The following is an 8,535-nucleotide window of genomic DNA, read 5'->3' on the forward strand; positions in this document are numbered from 1 at the left end:
AGCACAAAGGCAAGTGTCATGTACATTGACCCCGCCAGCAGCAGCGGCGCCCAAGTGCTCTTAAAGGTAGTCCGTGTAACATTGAGCTACCAAGATAAAGTCATGGACACTTACGCCGTCCTTGATGACGGGTCAGAGAAGACCCTCCTGCTCGCGTCCGCCGCGGCCCAGCTGGGACTGCGGGGGAGCGAGAACCAAATGACGATTCGGACAATAAGAAGAGATTTAAAGACGATAAAAGGCGAGAATGTCTCCTTCACTATCGCAGCAAGCGGGCAGCCAGAGCGACGGTATAGGATTACAAATGCTTTCACCAGCCAAGAAATAGGACTATCACAGTACACCTACCCCATCGCCAAGCTGATGGATAAATATGTGCACCTGCGTCAACTACCTATCCCGCTCATAGACGGCGCCACCCCGACCCTGCTGATAGGCTCCGACCATGCAGACCTCATAGTCCCGATAGACCGGGTCCATACAGGACCCCGAGGCTGTCCTGCAGCAGTCGAGACCCGCCTAGGATGGACACTACAAGGCCCCCTCGCTAAATCTCTCAACCGAACAGCAGCCACTAGCTGCCTCCACTCCAGAGTGACAGAAGAAGACACCACTCTCCTGCAGCATGTCGAGAGGCTATGGACACTAGAGACAATGCCCTTTAAGAACGAAAAGAAAGACATTCGTTCTAAAGAAGTCATTTACGCCATAAACCTCCTCGAGCAAGGGACAAAGAGAGTCACAGTCGGCGGAGTGATGAGATACGCAACTCCACTCCTGAGGCGAGAGGGAATGCCCACCTTTCACGCCACGAAAGAAGCTACGGAGCGGTATCTATTGAACACAGAGCGGCGCCTAGCCAAAGACCCCGCTCAAGAGAGTGTGTACCGCGCTGAGATTGAGAAGCCAATCACAGCGGGACACATAAAGAAGATTGACTGGCGACGCCGTGCGCTGCTCCGCGCCTCTCTGATCAAAGACGGCTTTGATCTCCGGCAGCAGGCCAGCAGCGACCCCCCAGTATTACGCAGCCTCTCCCCAGAGGAGAAGCCCTTGCTGCGGTTCCTATGGAGAGAGAGGACCGGAGATGAGCACCCAGCCATCTACCAGTGGGAAGTCCTCCCCTTCGGAACCACATGCAGCCCGTGCTGTGCTACATTTGCACTACAGAAACACGTCGCAGAGGACCCAGCAGCAGATGAAGAGGTCCGACACAGTGTGAAGAACAGTTTCTACGTGGACAACTGTTTACAAAGCGTTTCGACTCAAGAAGAAGCCGAGGTTCTCCTACTCAAGCTACGCGCCTCCCTGATCAAAGGCGGCTTTGATCTCAGGCAGTGGGCCAGCAGCGACCCGCACGTATTGCGCAGCCTCTCCCCCGCGGACAAGGCTGCCAGCAGCGAGACCTGGATGGCGACCATCCCAGGAGAAGCCCAAGAAATGACACTAGGATTAGTCTGGCGCTTCAAAACAGACTCGCTCCACTATAGACACAAACCCCTGACCACGGAGCAGGGAAGGTCGACGGCGATACCGACCACCAGACGGAGTGTGTACAGAACACTCGCCAGACAATATGACCCGTTGGGATGTATTCTACCTTACACCACCAGGGCAAAGATGATTGTACGAGCACTATGGGACAAGGACCAGGGCTGGGACGACCCAATACCCGCACCCCTTGCCTCCATGGAGAGAGTGGGAGACGGAGCTCCGCTCACTCCCAGGCGTCAATATACGCCGCAGCTACTTTCCACCCACAGTGAGGCCAGAGACATGCAAGATGGATCTACACGTCTTCAGTGACGCCTCCGAAGTAGCCTATGGATCGGTGGCCTACTTGCGTGCCCAAGAGAAGGGAGGAGAGATACACACTGCTTTCATCCTGGCTCGCTCAAGAATAGCCCCACGAAAGCAACAATCTATCCCGCGTCTAGAGCTCTGCGCAGCCCTAGCAGGAGCGCATCTAGCCACGTTAATCCAACGCGAACTCACCATTCCGGTGCACAGAACAATCTTGTGGTCAGATTCCACGACAGTACTCACATGGATCAAGTCTGATTCATGCAAATACAAGGTCTTCGTGGGAGTCAGAGTCACAGAGATTCAAGAGTTAACAGAAGCAGCGAGCTGGCGGTATGTGGACACCAAACACAACCCAGCTGACGTCATCACCCGGGGAATGTCCCTAGATGACCTCACCCGTCGCAACATCTACAGTGACGGACCAGAGTTCCTCAAGCTCCCGGAAGGAGAGTGGCCTACGCCCACCCCACGGGAAGCGAGTAAAGAGGAGGCTGAGAACAAGAAACCTATGTTCTGTGGACTGAGCACAGTCGCCTCCACAGACCCCAACATAGATGATTGCATTACCCTACAGAGTGCGCAGCTAAAGACATTTCTGTGGCACCACTCAGAGATTCAGCCCACTGCCGACATTTCAGCAGCTGACTACGAAGAAGCAGAACTTCTTCTACTACAACGAGCCCAGAGAGACTCATTCCCAGACGAGCTAGACTGTCTACAGGGAGGAAAGCCCGTCCCATCAGACAGCAGATTGCTCCACCTGGCACCCGAGAGCGACGCCCATAATCTCATCAGAGTGGGTGGTCGTCTGCGGAGGGCCCCCAATCTACCGGATGACGTTAAGTACCCGATAGTCTTGAACAGCCGACACAAGGTCACAGAGCTGATCATAAAGAAATACGACGAGGATGTACACCACGCAGGAGCAGAGAGAGTCTTCGCGGAGATCAGACGTCGCTATTGGATACTTCAAGGAAGAGAAGCAGTGCGACGCTTCCAGCGAACCTGTCTAGACTGCCGAAAGTGGCGCGCGCAGCCCAGCATACCCCGGATGGCTGACCTACCTCCCTGTCGCCTCCGACTCGGCGACAAGCCATTCCACTCCACAGGCATGGACTGTTTTGGCCCGTTGTATATAAAGAAAGGAAGAGGAACCGAGAAGCGGTGGAGTATTGTATTCAAATGCATGACCACCAGAGCGATACATATCGAACTCCTTCCAACCATGAGCACAGACTCATTCCTTATGGCCTTCCGAAGATTCACATCACGGAAAGGAAAACCGTCTACATTGTTGTCTGATCACGGGACAAACTTCAAAGGCGGAGAAAGAGAGCTGAGAGAGAGCTTCCAAGCTATGGGCCCAGAACTTAAGACCCACCTCGCTCCATCCCAGATTGACTTCCAGTTTAATCCCCCGAACGCACCCCACTTCGGTGGAACCTGGGAACGAGAAGTACGTTCTATAAAGACAGCCCTGTACGCCGTGCTTGGGGCCCAGACTGTAGCGGAAGAAGTCCTAATGACAGTCCTCACGGAGATCGAGGGAGTATTGAACTCCAAGCCCCTCGGCTACGTCTCCAGTGATATAGCAGATGTCGACCCAGTCACCCCCAACACACTCTTGATGGGGCGGCTGGACCCCGCGCTACCCCAGACAATGTACAGGCCTGAAGAAGCGAACGGCTGAAGAATGTGGAGGTACAGTCAAGTACTAGCTGACAAGTTTTGGAACAGCTTTCTACTCCACTACCTACCGTCTCTACAGACCCGCCAGAAGTGGGTAAAAGAGAGAGACAATTTGACAGAAGGAACAGTCGTCATGATTATCGACCAGTCACTACCCAGAGCTATGTGGCCGGCTGGCCGCGTAAGCAAAGGGATCACCGGTGCCGATGGCAAGGTCCGAGCAGCTGAGGTGCTCGTCCAAGGGCGAACTTACACACGACCCGTGGCGAGGCTAATAGAACTGCCCAGACTCCCAGACACTATCGATGACGACCATGACCCCACGACTTTGTGAGCTGACTGACCCTTACAGCGGACCTTGAGTGGTAGACAGTGCGGTTAATCTGTCTCTGCTTAGCTAATTAGGTGGGACTAATTAGGGGGCGGCTGTTGTGAAGGATCAGATTAAACCGAATATATATATTTATTTATGGATATATATTTAATAGTATTTGTATATCGCTTGATATCCCTTGTATATTCCTTGTACATATACACTGAATATCCCTTTAGTCTACTAACAGCCCATAATAGTTTCATTCTCTCATTGGACAAGAACTTGGCGCCAGCAGCCAAGCCCCTTGGTTCAAGTTCAATCATGCCGACGAACATGTCGTTACTAGCCCGGTTCCGCGTAGGAATACGTCTGGCGAAATACGAATGGTACTATTTGTTCACAGCGCATATATATATGGCGCAAGTAAAGTAGAACTTCCTTTTAGTCCCTTAGCCCTTAGTTCTTTACCCTCCAACCTAGTGGCAAGACGTTAAGCCTCACCCACGATACACGTGTGGTGCAGTATGGTCAACTTGGCCTCAGAATGGCATTGAGACATCGTGTGGATTAATAGTTGAATTGTCATAGTTTGGCACTATACCGTCGAGTGGGACGTATTTCTATTAAGTTAATAATAGTCTATTATGTATGGTGCATCGTTCGGTTAGAGTTATAAAGTGAGCAGTACCCCCATCGTTTCCTCGCGTTATCTAGAGTCTTAACCAGGCTGGGCAGACCACGTGTGGTGCTTTCATCCGAGGAGTTCTGGGCTAGGACGAGTGGACCTGCACATTGGATTACCTTACCCGGACGACGGCGAGCCCTACACGGCTTGGATTATCTACTTGCTGTGGGTGCTTTGATTTATGCCATGGATAACAGCCAACACTGGTGAGTGTTGGAACTACCCCCCGAGAGGAGTCCAGGTGAGACGGCGCTCTACCCCGAGTGAGGTCGCCTCACGTCTCTTCGTTGTGGACCGGCAGCTACCGTCTACAAGAGGGCCCAACTGTATTCATCTGTGGACCAAGGTTCTGTGGGCACCGTGTTCAGCACTCTGAATTCTCCCAAGAAATCGTTGGCCAGATGGGATATCGCCGGCGGCTCTCCTAACCCCCCCCCCCCTACTGACTTACAACCAGCAGGACCCCCCTTTAGTATATCCAGCTATAATCATTAAGTACCATCGCTATAGTTCCCTAAAGAACCAGGTTGTATATTTGCTTCCTGCGTAACCAGAGATTGGACATTCAATGTTGATTTGCCTACGAATACTAATTTGCCTTACAAGTGCATTCAAATCATAAATGTCATTAAGTGAACGTTGTATATACCCTTTGCTATATATTAAATATTCGATTTATACATTTGTGTGGACTTGGTTTCATGGTGGGAAAGTGTTCATCATATCTATATCATGTACTGTGTGGCCAGTAGTTAAAGTACATAAAGCGGTAGTGGTTTAATGATACCATACTTATCAATACAGTCAGGGAATTGTACCCCTCAGTTACAATCTGGTTTGTTACGGTTTGGATAGGTGTGTTGGACCCAGGTGCAGTGCAGAACAGACAAGACGATGGTTCTCGAATTTGAGAACTGCTCCTTTTTTTTTTGTATTATGTTTTTGGTAGGTTTTTATTTGTTTGTAGTACCGGGCAGTCCGGTAGAGAGAGAGAGAGGAAGAACAAGAGACAGAGCGGGGGGAAGACATTTGGCAAAGGACGCCGGGTCCGGGACTCGAACCCGGGTCGGCCGCTTCGCGACGCAGCGCGTTACATGGGTCGTCACTTGGGTGCCCGAGCACTGCTCCTTTCATTTGAGTACTTGAAGATCAAAATAAAGGATAGAGAGCAAGTCTCCAAAACATGCTAAATGCTTATAATAACGCACAAGGTAATCTACACAATAAAGGGGAAAATAAAGGGGAGAAAGCAAGTCTCCAAAAACGCACTAAATAATAAACACGCCACACCGTGACGGTGCTGCATATACCTGCAGTAAGAAACACTTTAAATAACGAATGCAAAAACGGCAATCACAATGACATGGCGACTCAGACAAAATAGCGAACAAGGTTATCCTCTGTGGCAAGGAGCGATACGGCTTTCACAAGCATACATAGTACTACTCACGGTAATGTTCAGTGAACGACTGGCGATCTGACTAGTAACCAGGAAGAACTTAAAGCCAACTAAACCATACACACCAGGTACCAATTAGAGCAATCAGGGCAGATAGACAGGTAATTACCATCGGGTAACGCTAGGGCTTTTGCTCCCAGATGAGAGCAAAACCCCAAACGTTACATGGTTGATATAGCAGTGTTCAGTCTATGAACAAAATATTCAGTTTCAGCGAGCATCAAGGCTACGACTCGAAAACAATGTATTGCTAATGGGTCGGCCATAATCCACATTCAGAGCTATTGGCTACTGTAAATACCAATCAATATCAACGACAAGTCCCTCCCTATAGCTTCCTGTTTTTACAGGAAACACATAAATATATAGAATCAAATGGCATTCTGCTAGCCGTTTCATGGGGACTTTGAAATATAAAGAAATATGTTATTAAATAGTATGTTTTTCTCACTGCTGACTTTCATTATAGTCCCTCTGTGTTACCTTAGCAACTGCTTGACAACCACCTGTGACTATAGGCCTATCCCTATACTGGTAGTCGACTACCCCCCTGAATGCAAAACAATTATATATATTTCTTTATAAATATATATATATTTTTTTCATTCCATTTGGACTGTGGGATGTGCTTAATGTCTGAAGGAGTCGACTGAAGGCTTCTTGTCCTCTGCGAAAGCATGCAATTGATCCACTGATGGATACATCTTGATATTTGTCTAGTCTAGTGTGTTCATTAGATGGGTGAAATCCTCTTTCAGCGCCTCTGTGCCCATTTTCTTAGGCAGTTAGCCTCGCTGGTATGCACGCCATTAGCGCTTCTAGGCCTCTTTGCTTTTGGAAAGAATGATCCCACATTTATAAGATTCTTTTTCACAAAAAATTAGGCCCTATGTTCCACCAGCCCTGTGTTCCCACATTTCTAAGATCTCTCTCAAAATTAGGCCCTATGTTCCCACAGCCCAATGGTCCCACAGCCCTATGTTCCCACATTTATAAGATTTCTTTCCCATAAAAAATTAGGCCCTATGTTCCCACAGCCCTATGTTTCCACATTTCTACGATTTATCTCAAAATTAGGCCCTATGTTCCCACAGCCCAATGGTCCCACAGCCCTATGTTCCCGGATGAACCCTCTACTACCAGACGACAATTGGATAATAGGTTGGGTGTAATTGGCTACCAAATTAAGAGAAAGGGGGATACAATCAGATACAAATTTATGAAAAAAGGAAATGTGGGAACTAACATAAGGCTGTGGGACCATTGGGCTGTGGAAACATAGGGCCTAATTTTGAGAAAAATATTAGAAATGTGGGAACATAGGGGTGTGGGACCATTGGTCTGTGGGAACATAGGCATGCTCCCGTTATGCTAGCAAGATTTCAATAACTTTGCCTATGGTTAACAAGAGTGAATATGATTCGACGGTATGTCAGACAAAAAGGCTGGCTTAGCAGACATCTAATTGTCCCCAAATCAATAACTTCTTTCTCATGTTGAATATGTCTAGTACAGTTCATTGTTCCGAGTTGAATTGCGAGACGGTATGTGTCATGATTATGCAAATCTAGGAATAAATTGCCTTTTTTATTGACTAGCTGTTATCTTGGAAAAAGAACAATTGCCCAAAAGAATAACACTGTGTGCGTAATTGCAGAATAACTATAGCCTATGGCCGTAAAACATTGTTGTAAACCTTGCCGCAGGGTCACTATATACTATTAACGTCTAACGTTAGCTCCCAATGCTCCCATCATCGGTGCTACTGACAGGGTCCACTGACAGCCTCTGTAAAACAGCAAGGAGTTTTCCTTATAAAAACAGGCACAAATATGAAATGATGAATGCGAGTCCCTATTATTAGGCTGCTCAAATATTTTCATTCATAAAAAACACTGAAAAACATTTATGCAATATTTTACATTGAGTAATAATAACCAACCCCGACGGGGGATGCTGCTGCATATTTATGCTCTGTGGTCTTTGAGACATGCTAGATCTGCAGCAGGCACTCTGTGAGGCCAAGACATGTAAGAGGATGAAACCGACAGGGTTTTGAACTGGACTTCTTGGGAATAGTTCGGACGCAGGCGGCATGTGTCATGATAGCGAAGCGATTATGCAAATCCTGGAATAAATGGCCTCTTCACATACCAATCTGTGGCAGGCTGGGCTGGAATAAAGTACTAATCGACCACAGGAAAAAAAAGTACATATTGTATGTTATGTTATAGCCATGAATATATTACAACGTATTTACAATGTGTACATATTATAAATAAGTACATAATGACATATTATTTTTTTTTTTTTACGTTTTCAGGAAATATTTGAGCTCCCCTGCTGGGGAACAAACCCAGGGCACATGTTTTTACCTCAAGACTACTGAGATATACTTTTCTGATAGCCTCGCCCAAAGCATAACCCTAACCCCACACTGTTAACTAACCCAAACCTTAACTCTATATCTTAACCATAACCGTTAAATGTTCAAACGAATCATCACCATAGTATTGCTGTGTATGTATCACTCTTTAGACAGACTGACTAATAGACTAGGCTACTATGTTACATAATCTT

Source organism: Notolepis coatsorum (genome assembly GCF_963971535.1).
Source record: "Notolepis coatsorum genome assembly, chromosome: 14".
NCBI classification, from domain to species: Eukaryota; Metazoa; Chordata; class Actinopteri; order Aulopiformes; family Paralepididae; genus Notolepis; species Notolepis coatsorum.